At 40.5% G+C, this 19,166-nt stretch overlaps 1 protein-coding gene across 6 annotated transcripts in view; it reads right to left on the reverse strand.

Moving 5' to 3' along the window:
- Positions 1–19,166, reverse strand: part of THRB (thyroid hormone receptor beta) — a 285,196-nt gene that overhangs the window by 105,525 nt on the left and 160,505 nt on the right. The window contains exon 1 of one of the 6 annotated variants that reach the window (XM_030550967.1): positions 8,828–8,879. The exons of the other annotated variants lie outside the window; for them this stretch is intronic. The gene's annotated coding sequence lies outside the window, so the exon portion shown is untranslated. Of the gene's footprint in view, positions 1–8,827; positions 8,880–19,166 lie in introns of those variants that run through there. 6 annotated transcript variants of the gene reach the window in all.

The raw sequence follows: 19,166 nt of genomic DNA on the forward strand, positions 1-19,166 counted from the left end.
TTACAATTGCAGGGGGGATTTAGTTGGGCATACTGCAATTATCTGAGTTGGCCAGTAGGATTTTAACAAACCTGTACTTACTGAAAGTTCTCTTTCACTGATTGCATATGGTCAGGACCTAATTTTATGGAAATCTCATCCAAAGACGGCACCTTGCCTCTACATCGAGCTGGGGCATTTGGCTAGTTCTAATTGAAATGGAAGAGCGTCACCTACTCAATCCCCAGAAATCACTTCCTGCAGTACACAGAGCAGATATTCTTTGGAGGTCTTTCACTCATGTACACATATAGCCTAGCCTGTATTGTCAGAAAGGCAACTTTTATTCTTAATTTCCTTGGCTTGCCAATTTAACTTAGTCTTTTGGTGCTAGATCATCCTAGAATTGTGAAATTAATACCTATATCATACATTACCATTCTAATGCACTCCTTGCGCACCCATAAGAGTGACTTTTCTGGCTATATGCAGAACATGTTATGGTTGGTGGCAAAGGTATTACATAAAAATTCCCCCTTCCCACTGTTCCTCGCCTCTTTCTCCATTGCAATAAAAAAGAAAGAGGAAAAAGCAGTTTATATGATGAAGGTAATTTTCTGAAGAGCTTATGTGGAAGAAGGAGTTCTTAGTTTGAAAAAAAAAATGCATATCTAATCCTGATATGAAGTTGTAAGGTATTGCAACATATGCTGGCATAGAGCCTTTTGTTTATAAAGCGCCGCTTTTAGTAGTGTAATTGCCACTGTAGTTCTACATAAACTGATGATTTAAAACTGAATTTTCATTGTAATATTTAAAGAATTTTGGCTGACTGGTAAGAAAATGGCACACAAATGCAACATTACAGCTATTCACACCCTGTTTTATTATTTGCTTCCTCATGTTAAGACATGAGCTATGATTATGTACCCAACAGCTAAACCAGAGAAACATGAAACAACCTAATAAAGAAAAATTAAAATAATAATTTGAATAAAGAATAATGTACATCTTTGAGGTGCTCAGATACATTTACTATATAGGTAAAGAAAATGAAAAATAACATCAGACATAAATCTGAGAAGTCTTATTTCAGATGGTTGTAACATACCGAGAAATGGCACATTTGAAACCTATATTATTGTCAAATTGAGAGGGGAGGCTAATAATTTGTTATTTTTTATAGTTTCATCTTTGTCTAAAGAAAGAAATTACCAAGGAATGTGCTGTTTGCAGTGTTGTTTCAGCCGAGTTGATCCCAGGCTATTAGAGAGGCAAGGTAAGTGAGGTAATAACTTTTGTCGGATCAACTTCTGTTGGTAAGAGAGACAAGCTTTTGAACTAAACCGAGCTCTTCTTCTGCTAGTGTTTGTTTTCAGAAGAACTTTCCCCTATGTTTTTTTTTACAGCTACAATTTTATAAAATGATAATTTCTCAAAACATGTATTGTTCACGGTAAAAATGCCTAATGACCCATAACATTTCTGGTTCCAGACCATCACTACAAGCCATGCACATGTCTTTTTAGGATGTTTGCTCTGCTCATGACCATAATTTGTAGAGAAGGGCTCAAACCTGTCGCAGCCCTAAAGCCTATGCTCAAACATGGCATCTGTTTGGCCAATTGTCGGTCAAAAGGTCACATTGGTACCATGTGCAACACCGTAGTGCGGTGTGCTACATTATAGTGCCATGTGCATTTTCCCGCTCTTTTCTCTGGTCACCTAAGGGTCAGGCTAGTACTGTGTGCAAAATACCAGCGTGCCGTGTGCATAGGGCTAGTGTGCCGTGTGCAAATCCTGTTTACGTGAAGGGCACCAGCTCGGAACCTGGAAGGTGAAGGAGCTAGGGACCAATCAGACGCTGACACGAGTAAGAGAGCCTTCGAATAAAACTGTATCTCGTGCCAAAATCTGCAGAAGTATCCGCGGGTTAGCTGAAAGGCCTGATCACCCTTTCAGCCAGGGTCTCCTCTGGATTTAGCCGGCTCGGGTTGTGTTGATTCGCTTTCTTTTTTGGATTATTTTCCCGCCAATTCGTCATGCCCTTGGTGTCTGTACTGCTGGTCAGCTGCGCCTGGAGTGTGCTGTAAATACTCTGTTTTGCCTCTTTCCTTTTTCCCTCCCTTACTTGATACCAAGCTGTGCATATAGTATATGAGAGTTGAATTGTTGTATTAATTGCTATTGTGGTTAATTGTTGAATTTTACAATATTTGGTTAATGCGCGCACAGTTTACTTAGTTTTGTGTATCTGTTCTGGTTTTTAGTGAGCAGTTGATTATAGACTGCTTGGTTTCTTGTTGTTAGATGTAAATAGACTGTTTCAAGTTGTGTGTATATTCTTGTTCTGATAGTATTGTTAGTTGGTAAAAGTGCTCCTCCCCAGCCCAAGTTGCAACTCATTCCCCATAATAAACAACCACTTGGTTTTGAATTACAATCTGTTTTTCGTTTTGATTTTCCTCTCTCAATCAAATCCTTACTCGAACCTGCATTGGTCTCGGACAAAACCAAAACTCAGCTCCCTGGAATTCTGAAGCAATTCTATTCAGAATCCAGACTCAGACATTTGTAGCTAGTTTCTATGATGGATTATTGCTAATGGGCTGATCAAAATCCCAAGTCTGAAGAGTAGCAAATTCTGGGAAAACTCAGATCAGAATGTTAGAATCCAGACCCATCTCTAATAGTAATCATAATACTACCCTTCTGTAACTTCAATTCTTTACATTTAAAACAGAAAAGCTCTGACCAAATCAAAACATAGGCTTAGGAAAAAACAAGCTTCCCACACATCAAATTATTATACACAGAACTTTCCATGGGTTCACAAAGTAAATCTGAAAAGAATGAGGAGAAAGAAAGACATATAAAATAACAGAAAAACAAAATGATAGTTAAAAACATGAGCCAAGATTAATTCTTTTTTTTTTTTTTTTTAAAAAGAACAGTACTCCAATAGAAATATCACCTGGTGCAAGCCAGATACTACAATAAAAAGACGTACTATGCACCAAAAATTGCTTAGTGTTCAAACAGACATAATAAAAACTGAATAATGATCCTGAAACAGAAATTTAATCCTTAGTGGATAATCCTTAGTTTAACTGGATAGAAGCTAAAGACAAGTAGTTAAGTCCATGAGTCCGCATACAGCTCACAATACTGTAATAAATGTTTGTCTTAGATTTTATTGTTATTGCTTATGATAGATCTAGATGGAAAATTACCTCTCTTTTTTCTTTCTTTCTTTTTTTTTTTTTTTTGCCAATGCATATTTTCTTCTCTGCTTAGGCCGTCTGAAAGATTTCCTAATTCAAAAACTTTGTCCACTGTATAGAAGTCAGTCTAGCTTTTGGGGTTAAAATCATGGATGAAGTAGAACCTCATTTTTAAAACTAAATTATTGGTTTGACATATCATGGGGATAAGGACAAACCTTTCAATATCCAAATTATGATAGATCATATATTTTTTACAAGTTTTAATCAAAATGTGTACACTTGGGCCCATAATCTCAACAGCAGAGGCTAAACCAATGACGTAAAGGCACAGCGTTAGTGTTGCCTAGTTTGCTGCTAATAGGTTATACTGAACTATACTACTGGACATTAGCTATGTTTGGGCATTAGTTCTGCTGTAAATTAAAACCACGCCATAAGTGCTGACAGCATATGGATAAGTGCTCTTTTTTCAAGTATGGATAAATCTAAACAAATGATTTTATTTTTCTGCTCTGCTTTTCAGCGTGAGTTGCCATTCTCCAGAACCAGCACATCACTAACCGCACCATAACTCATTTATACTGACCCACATCCATTGCCAGCTTCTCAGGATCTCTCATTTTGATGTCTACTGCCTCCTTTTCATGGTAGCTTAAAGATCCAGAACTCTCAGGGTAAATACATTCATGTGTTTTATATAACAAGCTTGTGTGGCACTTCAGATAGACTTTAATGAAATAGCTGAAATTCATAACTCTTCAGAACTTTTCTGAGCTGGGGGAAGGGAGCAGTTAATACAGAATTGCCTGTCTGTCTCTCTCTCCCTATCTGACCAGCTCTTGTTCTAGGACCTAGGTTGAGGAAAACCTACTAGAAGCGGGCTGGCCTTCCTTTTGGAAACAAAACCCTACCCTATAATTACATCCTGAACAAGATAAAGAGGAGAAACATACATGTAGAACTTAACCCACCGACTGGAATGGTGCCTGCAAATCAGCAACAGGAAAAAAGGGAAGGAATAACTCACCATGATAAATTGTAGCCAAGGAAAGACAATTTGATAGCACCTCTCAAGTCAGCAGTCTTAGGGAGCCCATATTCTCTTCTCCAGTCTGTTCTCTACTCAGCTCTCCACCCCACATAGGGGAGAAAATAAGGAGGAAAAAGAAGGCAAGAGACTTCAAGGATTGTGAAATAAACAATCAGATCTCTTGTGCCAACACTGCTTTTAAAAACATTCACTAATAAAGCTCCCAGATGCCAGCAAGAGGCAGAAACACTAGCACACCGTGCTGTAACTGCTTTAATACAGTGTTAGGAGACACTTCATACCTTTCCCTTCATTGCCAAAACTCCACCCCTTTCCTCAAGACGGCTGAGGCCAAACTCTGCTCTCTGTTACACCCATGCACTCCCATTAAGTCAATAGCTAAATGATGGCAAAATTTTCCTTGCTGTTATTAACAGCCTTGGCCCTTTCTGAAGTTTTAGTGGCATCTCACTTCTGCCCCTTTCCCACACCTAATGTAAGGTGGACATCAATCTCCTGAATTGCTAATATGAGCTACCCCCTTAGCCTGTTTTGTAAAAAACTATCAGTTAAGTGGAAACTGGACAGTGCTGGGATAATAAGCGTTTTAATGTCTAGGCTGCTGGTTTGAAACAGCCCAGGACTGTAGGGATTGATAGTCATTGCCATCTGATGACAATTCAGTGATCAATATGAAATAAGCTGGTTGATTTAGTCCACTTCTTTAGTTCAGTTCTTAGTGGGCAGGTGTTGACCGTGCAAAAACACAACCAATTTTGGAACAAATTAGTGATCTCAGCAGAGAGGCCACAACCTGAATGAGTTTGGCAGCTTAAGACAGTCTCTCCAGAAGAGTGGTGAAAGATAATGTGAAGGAAGATTCCCTCCAATATGAAGAACTTTGGCTACCAGAGCTAAAGGATAAAGCTATTCATTAGCTCTGTTCTTCTGTTTACCTAGAAACTCATTATTCAGCCACCCACTGACATATTTTCTGACTCACTCACTCATGTTTTCACATGAATTTAATAATCCTGAAATGTGAAAAGTCATGCAAGAGTTTTTATTAAGTGGGAATCTACATCTCCACTCACAGACTTTCTCCTCTTGCAGTACAGAGGATGTGTCACCCCTCAAACCTTGAGTAGCAGTAAGGAGACCAACAATGAAAAAACAGCATTGTTCCTAACTCTCAGCTGTTTCACATATTTAACCCAAATTTCCGTTTCCCTTATCCTCATGTTTATACATGTATTGTGTTACTATGATTTGTTAATGCCAGATTATAAACATCAAGGAATTTAAATGTCTTCTTTATGTATAATGCATTTTCTAGATTATGTTTTGTTAATCCATCTCGTTTTGAGTCATTTTGTTGTGTTCTGACAAAGTATTTTCCCATTTGTGCCTTTAAGATACAGTATTTAATAAATGACATGTAAAACAGATGTCACCAACCACAAAAAAGAAGATGATAAACCATTTAGAAATCAACCACACATGCTCTTAGACCAAGATGGTCACTGGCCCTAAATACAGCCATGTTGAGGAGCAAGGCGTCATCAGCTGCTCTTCTCCCACGTGCACTGCTTGTTTGGGTTGCCACTTTGGCTGTAGAGGAGGCTCTGCAGGGCTGTTACTCTGCTCCTCTGCCCATGAGTGAGTGGGTGAGTGAGAAGCAGGCAGAGTAGAGCTCTGCCGGTGGAATGGAGCAAGTAAGCTGTACCCTGTAAAGAGCTATAATAACTTCCTTTGCCCCGAGAGCAAGGAAGAACAGGGAAGGAACGGTGATTCACAGTTCTTTCCTAGAGCTGGCTGATCCCGAGGTGGTGCAGCTACATGCTGCCACCCAATTCAGGGCTAGATGTTAAATCTCCATTACAAGGTGCAATCGGTATGTTTTTGTTAAGAGCTTGATAGATAGGGACACAATTTTTTCTTTTATAAAAACTAAAATGAGAAGGCAGCTGAGTGATATATGTATATGTACCTTTCCCCTTCTCACTAATTTAGCTAATTTTATTGTCTGAGTTTCTAAGAAGGCAGAGTACCTTGCCAAATGTCCTTTACTGGACTATTTTTGCATTCATCTCCCTCAAGCAGCACTGCTGTATCATGTATCAAAACAACCGCTTGTTTGATAGCCTGCTAAAAAGTAAAGGTTACCCATAGCTACAGCAATTTGAGCCCTGACTGGAATTTACCAGCTGGTTTTCCTGGAGTACCTTTCACTTTTGAGTTTGCTATAAGGCTTTGCTCTCCTTTCCCCATGAAAAACTCCCCTATACGCTGCCACCTGAACTCCAAGTTTGAACTTCTTTCTCTACATTCACATTGAGTGACCTTCTTTCTGGTGAACAGAGCTGAATAGGAGTCCTTGACTGATCCTTCCCACTGGGGCTCAGCATGGGTTTCTGAAGCAAGGCCAGCCCTGCTGTAGTAGGAGCTAGTGACCAGAGTTGAGAATTAAACCAAGGTCTCTAGCACTGAGCCTTGCTGCATGGGCACTGGCCTGTTCAGCTTCCTCCTTTTTGTTAATTTCACTAGATATGATTCTAACATCATATTCCTATGCTTTCCCTGTCCCCCCCGCCATTAACCTGTTATCTCCCTGTTTCATCACTTTTGTTTATTGCCCCTTAGCAAGTTTCCTGAGACTCACTTAACTCGAGTATCTAGTAACTCAGCTGTCACCCTTCCTGACCACTTAGCACCATTTAAAGCAAGTTACAGTGCGCACAGCATTTAATTCTCTTCTTCTTGTCCAAGATCTCAGAGGCATGACAAAGTTACCACCCATTTGTTCTTAGATTTTGTTTTAATCAAAAACTGCCAAAAGCTGTTTTTCCTGCAGTGACACGGAGGGCTGGTCTACACTAGGGGGGGAAATCGATATAAGATACGCAACTTCAGCTGCATGAATAGTGTAGCTGAAGTCGAAGTATCTTAGATCGAGTTACCTACCATCCTCACGGCGCGGGAACGACATCCGCGGCTCCCCCTGTTGACTCTGCTACCGCCATTCGCATTGGTGGAGTTCCGGAGTCGACAGAAGCTCGTTCGGGGATCAATATATCGCATCTAGATGAGACACGATATATCGTTCCCCGAGAAATTGATTGCTACCCACTGATACGGCCGGTAGTGAAGACGTACCCCAAGCTAAGCAAGCAATACTGCTGCCTTCTCTTGATGATGTTAGCAAGTTTATGGGAGGCTGTTAAACTCTGAAATTCAGGGCTGGGCCAGGAACATTTAGAAGAGTGCCAAAATAGCTGAAAGAACTGACTTGCTCAAGAAATTAAAGCCCTTCTGACTATCTTCCAGAATTCTGGTGAAGAAAAGGGAGGGAATGAGAGAGACTCAAGAAAAATGGACAGAAACCCAGCTTGAAGGTTTAAGCCAGAATGGTTTCTGGCCAAACAGAAAGGTTGGCAAGTAAACAAATGAAGGCTTTATTACAGCATTATAAATACTACATGAAAAATGTCAAGCCATTTAGATTTCAAGCACCAAGATAGGATTTACTCTAGAAACAGAATTGTGTTGGTTGATATCTCTTCAAACATTTCAGCTGAACATCAAAACTTCAGGAAAACTTTATCAAGTGAGAATACAAGGAGCTGTTGACAACTACAATATTCAAACATTTAATCAAATGGCAGAGAAACTGTGTTCATAAATTGTCCTTCCCTTCTTTTTGCCCCTCCTCCCCCAATATTAAAGGGAGAAGAGGGGTCCAATTTCTTAACCAACTCATCTTTCAGAAATGTTTGAAAGTAAAATATAAGCTGACACCTGAAAGTCATACAGTTTTGCTAATCATTGTCCTCTATTTTTTTTAAATGGGTAAGTAAAATAGATCCTGAGCTGTAATCTAACCCCATTGTTCCTCTCTGGCACAGAGAAAAAAGTAAGAAAGCACACAGAGCTTCCTAGCTGAGGATTTACAGGACAGTAATGCTCCTTTGCACCACTCTGGCAAGATAAAGGAGTCTTGGGTTTTAGCCCACAAAAGCTTATGCCCAAATAAATTTGTTAGTCTCTAAGGTGCCACAAGGACTCCTCGTTCTTTTTAATTGACTAAGAATATGAACAATTAATGACAACGGGAACATTAGCAGCCTGCCTGCTTGGCTGTTACATTTCTGCTCTGCCTCGGGGACAGAGTCTGCTTCACACATCCCTGCGCCTCCAAGCCCAGGATACCACAACAGCAAGCAAGATGGACAGAGTGAGTCTCTCTCACTCATTGGTAACATAGGCATGTGCCCAGCCCCACCTGCTTAATGTCTCTCCATGGAGGCGCATGCTCACCCAGCCTCCCTCCTCCCCTCTGCAGCGATCTGCTCTCTGCTGCTGACTACTTCCAGCAGCCGTGTCCAGGCTGCCCAGGAAGGGGTGTGTATTCCCCACAGATTTCTTTATTCCCCCATTTTTGTGCGAGGCAGCCAAGAAATCTGCAGAAGGTATGAATTCTGTGCCCCCACAGGAGTAAATGAAATGGAGGCTGTATGGGTTAGAGGATTGTGAACATCTTATTCCTCCTGCAGGAGGAATGTCCTATGTCCCCCATGCAAAGCCCACTTACCCTGCCTTTGATGAGGGGAGCACACCCAAGGAGTAGTGCTGGGGGTCACTCACTATAAAACATCAAGCAAAAAGAGTCTTTGTGTAGAGTGTTAGAAACATTCTGAGCTTCAGCCTAGAATTTCTGAATATCTTCATTTTTAACAATGAAACATTAAAGATTGCCTCCTGTCTCCTGAATCTTCCTGCAGCCCAGGACACTCTAATTTCTCTTCCCTAACAGCTAAAAATAAACAAACAGACACCTTAAGCTATTCTTCCGGCTCATGTCCTCCCACCATCCAGAGACATACCTACAAGACAGGAAAGCTTTCCACAATATCAAAAATAGAAAAAAAAAAGTCAAGAAAAACCTCAAAACACAGAATTAAAAAAATAATAACTTCCTTTTGGTTAAATATAGAAAAGCTAGTTTGAAGTTTAAAGAATCTGCAAGAATCAGCAAAACATGAATTAAAAAATTCTTGTAGAACTCTTGGTCCTATAAATCACAATTATGAGATCGGTTTACCGCATACTGGGTATAACTGGAATGAAACAATGGTTTCATATTCTGAAATTACATACAAATAACAAATAAAAACAAATGTAGAAGATATGCTAGCATTATTCTAGCTGTAGATATTGTTATTTAAAGCTACGGGTCCATTACAGGCTATATGCTGTCCAATAAACAGTTTAAACAGTCCATGTAATCATATGAAAGTAGAAGCCATCAGCAAAATGTTGCTTGGCAAGGGGTAGCTTAAACACTGATGCTGCAATATTATTTTGCTTTTTCTATATCAGGAATGAAACTATACTCAAACTAAACATATGATCATAGTTAGATAAATGTCAGTCATTATTTAGTATTATTAATCTAAGGACTTTTTAGCATTCAACAAACTATGGATCTAATCCTAAAAGCTTTACTCACATATGTAATCCTTTCTCACTCATATATAGAGCTAGGTAAAGAACTGATTTTTGGTTTGCTGGCAATTCTAATAAACTAGATGAAAAAATTGGTTTGACCCAAACCGAATCAGAAAAATTAAAATGTCAGTGAATTGAAAGAGGTGACAAAAGTTTTGTTTCGGGTCAAATTAAGCAACCCAAAATGAACTGTTTAATTTTGTTTCCTGGCACGTTTTAACATAAAAGCAAAAGAAACAAAAGGCTAGATTCCCAAAATGGCTGGAGGAAAAGGAGATGATGGTGTTAGTGCTGCTTCCTGGCTGTAGGCTATTCTGAGGCTGGGCTCTCTCAATCTCTCTTGTTGAAGCTGTGCCATATCATATAAATACTTGAATGGTCATGGGACCAGAGAGAGTGAAAATGACTCTATAATCCAGTGGCTAGGGTACCCCAGCAGAGGGGAAAATTGAACATGTGTCTCCCACAGCCCAGGAGAGTACCCTCATCACCGGGATAAAGGTTATAAGACTGATGGCAGCACTACCACTGTCTTCTACTCCAGCCATTTTGTGAATGGCACCTAAACCCTGGAAAAAAATATATTGGCCAAAACAATAAGTTGAATTTGTGACTAGTTTCAGGTTGACTGAAGTTTCATTTTTCAGTGAATAAACCATTTGTCCAAAAAATTTCACTCAGCAATACTCACAAATCTCATTGGGTTCAAATAGACTTCTTAAGTGAGCATGGATAACTCACAGAGGGTAATTGTTGCAGGATGGGAGTCTATGATTCTGGCTAAACTGGAAGTGGAAAAACTAAAGTACACAGACAAAGCTATTTCTGCCATGACTGGAACCAAGGATTACTGGAAATCAAATAAGACCATTCTCAAAAGATTTCCATCCCAACTTTTAGCTAAACCAAAGGACAGTTGAACAAGCATCCAAAATGCTTGGATGCTTATGTTGGACTGTTGACCTTTGGCTGCCATTAGTTATAACATGGAACCAATGCATACACCCATTTCCAGTAATTTACTATTACTTTGCACTTTACTTATATACAGCCTTCTATCCAAGGATCACAGAATGCTTTACAATCTTTAATAAATTTAGCATCAATATACATACACACTTCTAAGATTAGTATTATTTTACATCTGAGAATATTCATGCAATGGGACTACTTGGTTATGTGTTTGCAGGGTTGATCCCTCAGTGAATGGAGTTTGTAAAATCAGGTAGAGTTGAGATTAGAACTCAGGTCTCCTACTTCCTAGTTTTATACCTTAATCCTGTCAGTCTCCCTGACAATAGCACACAAAGTATAACCCTAATAAACAAGATGCATGGGGAAAAATTCTACAGATAAAAATTCTGGGGGGGGGGGGACAGAGATGTTTAAAATTATTTGTTTATTTCTACTTGTTTGTAGCACAAATCAACAGGAAAGATGATGCAATGGAATTGGCAAATGAAAAGAGCTTCTGGTTCTGCCTTACATCTGGGTCTTAACATGCTTTGACAGAGGCAGCTACGTGGTCCAGTGGTCTGAGCATGGGCTGTCAGCCAGGAATCCTTGAGTGAGCTTTCATCTCAGCTCTGCCACTGACTACCAATGAGGCCTTGGGCAAATCATATAAGCAAACTGAGGCAGGGAAGATATCTGTCAACTAAGGTCAATAAAACCTTCCTCAAGCGGCTATTGTGAGGATTCATTAATATTTCTACAGTCCTTGGAAAATAAGAAGCACTATTTGTTGAGGCTAGCTTTGCAAACATCCATTCAAAGTGCAGCATCAGTTGAAAAAGCAAATAGAATGTGGGGAATCATTAAGAAAGAGATAGATCAATGGTTCTCCAACTGTGGGTCGGGACCCCAAAGTGAGTCGTGATCCTGTTCTAATGGGATTGCCAGGGCTGGTGTTAGACTTGCTGGGGCCCAGGACTGAAGCCGAAGTTTGAGCCCCACTGCCCAGGGCTGAAGCTGAAGCCCAAAGGCTTCATCCCTGGGTGGCAGGGCTCAGATTACAGCCCCTCTGCCCTGAGATTAAGCCCTCAAGCTTCAGCTTCGCCCCACCCCCAACCCAGGAGGGCAGGGCTTGGGCTTTGGCCCTCCTGCCTGGAGCAGCAGGTCTCAGGCTTTGGCCCCCTTCCTGGGGTTGTGTAGTAACTTTTGTTGTCAGAAGGGGGTTGCGGTGCAAGGGTGTTTGAGAAATGTTGGGATAGATAATAAGACAGAAAATATTGTATTGCCTGTATATAAATCCATGGTATGCCAACATCTTGAATACTGCATGCAGAGGTGATCGCCCCACCCCCATCTCATAAAAGATATATTGGAATTGGAAAAGGTTCAGAAAAGGGCAACAAAAATGATTAGGCGTATGGAACGGCTGCCATATGAGGAGAGATTAATAATACTGGGACTTTTCAGCTCAGAAAAAAGATGACTAAGGGGGGATATGCTAGAGGTCTATAAAATCATGACTGGTGTGGAGAAAGCAAATAAGGAAGTGTTATTTACTCTCTCTTTCTCATAACACAAGAACTAGGGGTCACCAAATGAAATTAATAGGCAGCAGGTTTAAAAACAAACAAAAGGAAGTATTTCTTCACACAATGCATCGTCCGTGAAACTCCTCAGCCTGGGAGAGGGCTTGGCAGGCTGGGCACAGGAGTACAGTATAAAGGGAGCCCAGGCTGATGGGTCAGGAGGCTCAGTCATTCTCTAGTTCCAGGCAGCATCCTGTGGAGGGACCCCATCACATCATCTATTGCTGCATTGTCTGCAAAGTGTCTGTTAGTGCATCAGTGAAACAGGGTTATTTCTCTCCCTTAACTTCTGCTGACAGATCTAGGAATTTTTAGGATTCATTCTTTTTGAGAGAGCATAGTACTTGCCTGAACTAAGCATACTTCTGCCCTATACTGAAGATACTGCAACTCTTACTGCCCAAGTGGTCTCACAGAAGTCAAAGTGACTCTCACGTGACTAATTACTACTCACATGAGCAAAAGTTGTAGGATTAGTTTCTTAAATAGGAAAAGTACTCTTACGCTTTTGTCAAGTGATACTGTTTATGGCTATGCACCTTTACTTGTGTGTTTAGACATAGGGCATGCCTTTTTTTTTTTTTAAACAGAATGTTAGAGGAAGATTTTTATCATCTTAAATGGACTAAATTTACAACACATTTAGTACAAAATTAAAAGCACATGTTAAATTTGAGTGTGTCATCTCCACTGGGCCATTTTCTTTGAGCAAGGCATTTGCCTATTAGTCTAAGGAATTCCCTAATCCTCTGACAGAAAGACTTGTAGTGAGGCAGTAAAGTAATACAGCAATGAACAAAGCCCGACCCTGGTTTTTGATGTGCAATTCTTGGTGTGTCATGTGCATTATTACATGCTTAAAAAAACCTGCCACAAAATAATTCAACATTTCATGCCCTGCACTGAATGTTACACACAAAACCAAGTGAGTAAATTCTGCTCTGTCCTGGGACAAGACTGGAGGGTGGGGGGAATGGGGAGTAAGGAAGTGGAAAAGGTCTCCTGTTTACACAAGCAGGACAAAACCCCTCCATAGCACTCAAGTAATCCCAAAGAGAGATAGCTGGCTAATATGCTAACTTGCATATCATCAGCTAAGGGGTGTGTAATCACTCCGGCCTGCTTCCTCCCCAAACAAGGTTGTGTATATTCTGCCATCAGTAACAGCACCAGCTAGCAGTAGTGGAAAAGCATGTTGTTCTGCTGAGAAAAACAGCAAAGTTGCTCTCCACAGCATATTCCTCTGTGTGCTGGCAGGATTTCTGTAGAAGATAAGATTCCAGGTAGCATCTCTACACATTAATGCACTGACCAGGGCAGAATTTCAGGATAGTCTACCGCAAATCCTCACCAGTACCACTGCCTAGCCACATATTATGGAATGAAAAGGTTGCAGTGCTCTTGGAACACTGCAAATCTTTGATCTGAGAAAGAAATCAGGAGCATCCTATTTCCCACTGACTTGCAACACACTCCCCTCCCCGTCATCTACCTCTTTCTCTATCCTTCTCCTCTTGTGAGGCACAGCTCATCTCGCTGCTGGCAGCACCACCTCCTCTCTCTACCATCTCTCCGTATTGCCACCTCCCCTCTCCGGCAGCCAGCCTGGGGAGTAGTCAGAAGTTATCCTAGCCTAAACAGTACTCATTTTGTAAAGTGCTCAGATGTTATGGTGAGGAGCACTACAGATGTGCTTATAAATACAGAGACCCTGACCACTGTCCAGAATTATTTTCTCCCCATAACTTAATAATTGGATGATGCTTATTCACAATAGGGTGAAATTCAACCCATGCATGGAGGCTACATAAACCATACACATCACTGAAGCCTCACTTGAACTATTAATATGGGGCTTGTGTGGGCTCTTTACACTGCAGTGAATTTCACCCAGTAGTGAATAATATAGTTACTTGAAGTGAAAATGAACATCTGCAAAACTAACACATTATCATCCTTCAAATCCCTCTTTAAAAACTTTCCTTTGCCATAAAGCTTAAAAAAAAACAACCCTTGACAGTGGCAAGGTTGCCAGTGCGTTAGGACCACAACCTATCATGCTGGCCAAGACTGTCTCATTGTTTCCTTGTACTCCTCTGTCTGTCTGTCTGTCTGTATCCATCCATGGTTTCTTGCCTTATACTTAGATTGCAAGCTCTCTGCAGCAGGAACTGTCTCTTAGTCTGTTTGTACAGAACCTAGCACAGTACGGTCCTTGCCCATGACTTTGGCTCCTAGGTGCTGTAATACTATCATCATCAACAATGGAGTTACAATTAATTAAAACAAGTGTCCCAGAGCGCATCTACCAATGAGATATATGCCATCATGTGCCAGCAATGCCGCTCTGCCATGTACATTGCCCAAACAGGACAGTATCTACGCAAAAGAATAAATGGACACAAATCAGACATCAGGAATCATAACATTCAAAAACCAGTGGGAGAACACTTCAACCTCTCTAACCACTCAGGAACAGACTTGAAGGTGGCAATTTTACAACAAAAAAACTTCAGAAACAGACTCCAAAGAGAGACTGCTGAACTCGAATTAATATGCAAATTAGATACAATTAACTTAGGTTTAAACAGAGACTGGGAATGGTTGGGTCATTACACTAATTGAATCTATTTCCCTATGTTAAGTTCTCCTCATACCTTCTATGGGTCATCTCAATTATCACTTCAAAGGTTTTTTTTCTCCTGCTGACAATAGCTCATCTCAATTGATTGGACTCTTCCAGTTGGTATGCATACTTCCACCTTTTCATGTTCTCTGTATGTATAAATATCTCCTGTCTGTGTGTTCCATTCTATGCATCCGAAGAAGTGAGCTGTAGCCCACAAAAGCTTATGCTGAAATAAATTTGTTAATCTCTAAAGTGCCACAAGTACTCCTGTTCTTTTTTAATCAGATTCCCCATTCTCATGGACTTGGGATGCTGTGGAATGTTCATGAGGTTATTTTACATTACATGTTTCTCCTGAGTAAGATTTCAAATCAATACAGTTTATTTTCCAATTGTTACATGGATGATTCCATATTTTTTCTCCTTTCCTGCTCCTTATATGCAGGTACAGAAAATATGATCAAGTGTCCATTGGGAGTGAACAACTGGATAGCCAAATATTTCCCAAAACTCAATTATGACAAAACTAAAACATGAGCATGAAGATAGCAACAGGGTGGAAGCAAGTCCCCTCACCAACTGAGATAACATAAAAAATTAGTAGGAGACTAGTTTGAAGGCCAGCATACTAGAATGAATATAAGGCCTAACAGGCTGCAATGGGCTAGCAGTAAAGATGTCCCTAGGGTGGGCTGTGTACTAGTAATCCTCTGGCCCCAGCAAGGCAGCAAATATTTGCGCAAAAGACACAGCGATTGTTAAAAGGAAAGATGTTGCAACTTTCATGGAACTTGATGGAAAGAGCACCAGCTGCAGGAGGGAAGAGTTTGGAGACCCAACATGGCTGGAATTGCAGCACCCTTGTAAAATGTTTTCTTAGTAAAGATTTAAATTAGTTTTAGAAACATGAAGTCCCTTCCTGTTGTTATGCAGCACACGGTAAATGAAACAGGATTGAACATTCATGGATCTTCTTCAACATACATATGTATATTTAGGAGAAAGAAAATATGAACATTCTCTGCTGGGGTTCTCTTTTTTAATAATTATTATATGATTACACAAAATATCCACAATACTACAAAATGCTACATACTTGCATTTGTCTTAAGTCTGAATTACCGTACTTAACTACTGTGTGATTAAGATCTCAGCCTGCTAAATTAACACAAGGGTTTTTCATATTTTTTTAAACAACAATAAAAATATCAAAATCAATACACCAATGTTTGTAAAAGCACTCTAGGAGCCCCAGATAAAAAAATGCTCTATAGAGCAGAAGTCAAGTATTGTTATGAAAGAAAGGTGGCAAAGATATGTAAACAGATGTGCAGGAAAAGGTTCTGTATGAGATGAAATAGCAGCCTTAGTAAGATACACAAAAGTTACGTGTGCATAGGGTAACCAGATGTCCCGATTTTATAGGAGACAGTCCCAATTTTGGGGTCTTTTTCTTATATAGGCTCCTATTACCCCCCCCACACCACCACCCCGTCTCCATTTTTCATACTTGCTGTCTAGTCACCCTATGTGTGTAAAGTATTGGCTTTTTCCTTAGAAGTTTCCTAGCTAATGCTGACCTGGCCCAACATGGCTTGTCCTGTGATATTTGACAAAGACACAATCTTCAGTGGTGTGGCTGCAGCGTTTTGTATATGCATTCGGTATCTGCTGTATTTACTAAAGTTCCAGGGACTGAGAAAATAGCAGCAGGAATCAAACCCAGGCCTCACATATAACACTGCAGAATACCACAAAGGCATTTGATACATAAAGGATAAAATGTAGCCTCATTGAAGTCCACGAGAGGTTTACCATTGACTTCATAAGGCGAGCATTTCCCCTGAAATCTTTCAGTCTAATTTAAATGTATATACTATCATTAAGCAAAGCCAATACTACCAGCAATAAACCTAGAAATGGTGATGTCCTTATGCTGTCACCAGCCAAGTACTGACCAGAACCAAACATTTTTAACTTTCAAGATTGGGCAAGGGTCTAATGTTGTTTTCATTTAAGTCAAGGAGAGTTTCGCTATTAAATTTACTGGGCAAAGGAATGGGCCTAAAAGAGACCTACACATTAAGGCTACTTGTTTTAAAACAGTTACTTCCTGCAAATTACTCTAACTCCCATAATTTATTCATTCCATGATTCATTTATAAATATACAATATAATTATCATACCACTGGCTTAAAAATGTTATAAACTGCTGCTTTTGCTGCCATGAGAATGTGGTCTTTCAAATCTCTGTGGGTATAAATATTCTGGGCATTCGCCCTGGTACCTCTTTCTGAAGTTAAGGGGAAAGATGTATTTGTACACCGTACGAACGCAATTTTTAAGTCTTTGTAACTTCAAAACACATTTCTTTGAACCTGGTAAAGGCATTAGACTGCATTTAACACCAAATAAAGTATATGTCAAATTTGACACTGAAAAAAAATTAATTTCCAAAGGAACCACGATCAAAACAAGGACCCAGTTCTGGTAATTCTTACATTGATTTTACACCAGTATAATTCCATTGGCTTCCCTGAAGTTACTCCAGATTAACACCAGTGTCGGTGAGATAAGAATCAAGCCCAATTGTCTAAAACATTTTTAAACTGGAAAAAATGCTTCTCCTTCCACATTCAGATAAAGCAAAACTGGAAGGATGTTTTTAATGAGGCTTTGAAAGAATTCATTTCTCAGCAAAGAAAAAGCATGAGGAATTTTTGTTGCACACAACAGGAGAGGAGGTTTGAAAGATATAAGTAACTGAAATTAGGGATCAAGCATCGGGGGTAGCCGTGTCAGCCTGTATCCACAAAAACAATGAGGAGTCTGGTGGCACCTTAAAAACTAACAGATTTATTTGGGCATAAGCTTTCGTGGGTAGAAAAAACCACTTCTTCAAATGCATGAAATGAAAATTACAATTTTACTCCATGCTCTGAAGAAGTGATTTTTTTACCCATGAAAGCTTATGCCCAAATAAATCTGTTAGTTTTTAAGGTGCCACCAGATTCCATGTTTTTTTGAAATTAGGGATGTCAATGAAAATACCATCTTCATTTTAAGAATAGAGGCAGTATATTATGTCCACCATCTCCACTGAATGTGTCTTACTCTATGTTTGTAAAGAGCCATGTAAAGGTATGATGCTAACAAGAGTAATGGTGTTCCTGATTGGGCCTCAGGGGGTCCTTGCTGCAAACAGATTTCTGCATCTTCCAAGTAGACAGGGAGTGTCAGCTACCACTAGGGCACTGTGCTCCCACCTCCAGACTCATGGAAGGTTCTCCATAGGTTCAGTTGTCTGTATACAGAAAGGAATAGGACAGCCAAGGGAGAAGTAGTTGTCAGGCCAAGGCAGACACATTGTGTCTGCAGATCAGTGGTTCATAACAAAATAAATAAATAAATAGTACCATCAGGGAACCTGGCTGTATTAACTTCTCTATGTAGCATCCCTACTCTGTGGGTCTCAGAGGCCACCACAATGCAATCTCAGTGGAGTCACACTGCCAAGGAATGGGAGGTGTCAGAGGTCACAGCCAGTGCAGGGACAAGGGGCATCTGCACAGAAAACCCTGGCCCATGGAGCTAGAGATTCAGCAGGTTTGTGATGAGTCTGGTGGTCTACTCCATGGGGTGCAAACATTCTCCCTGATGAACACTCAAGAAGAAATTCTGCCAGAGGAACCTCAACAGCAGTTCTCAACCTGTTTCATACAAAGAGCTCACTCCCTGCTAGCCAGGAGCCTCCTCTCATTTAATTATATGGGAAGAGCATGGTGGTTGTGACTCCTTGACAGAGCCGGCTCTAGGGATTTTGCTACCCCAAGCAGGGCAGGCAGGCTGCATCTGGCGGTTTGCCTGCTGAGGGTCCGCTGGTCCCGCGGCTTCGGTGGACCACCCGCAGGCACGGGAGCCAAAGCTGTGGGACCAGCAGACCCTCCGCAGGCAAGCCGTGATCCCCCAGGATGAGAACTCATGCTCAAGGAAATGTCATCCATTGAGCCCATTTTTTCATGGGTTTTTCACCATAGGAGAGGTAAATCTGGGCCAACAAACAAACCATCCTTCCAGTTAGATTTGTTTTTAATATAAAAGTAAATGTTTAACTTGAAGATGGAGCTTCAACAATGCATTGTTGTACAGCAGCATCATTTTTGAAGAGACTGGTGTAGGCCTGGGACTGGATCAATGGGGAGGAGGCACATTAGAAGCGCAGGCAAAAGCCCAAGGAAAAATGCAGAGGTGT

This window comes from Gopherus evgoodei, chromosome 2, assembly GCF_007399415.2.
Source record: "Gopherus evgoodei ecotype Sinaloan lineage chromosome 2, rGopEvg1_v1.p, whole genome shotgun sequence".
Taxonomy (NCBI): domain Eukaryota; kingdom Metazoa; phylum Chordata; order Testudines; family Testudinidae; genus Gopherus; species Gopherus evgoodei.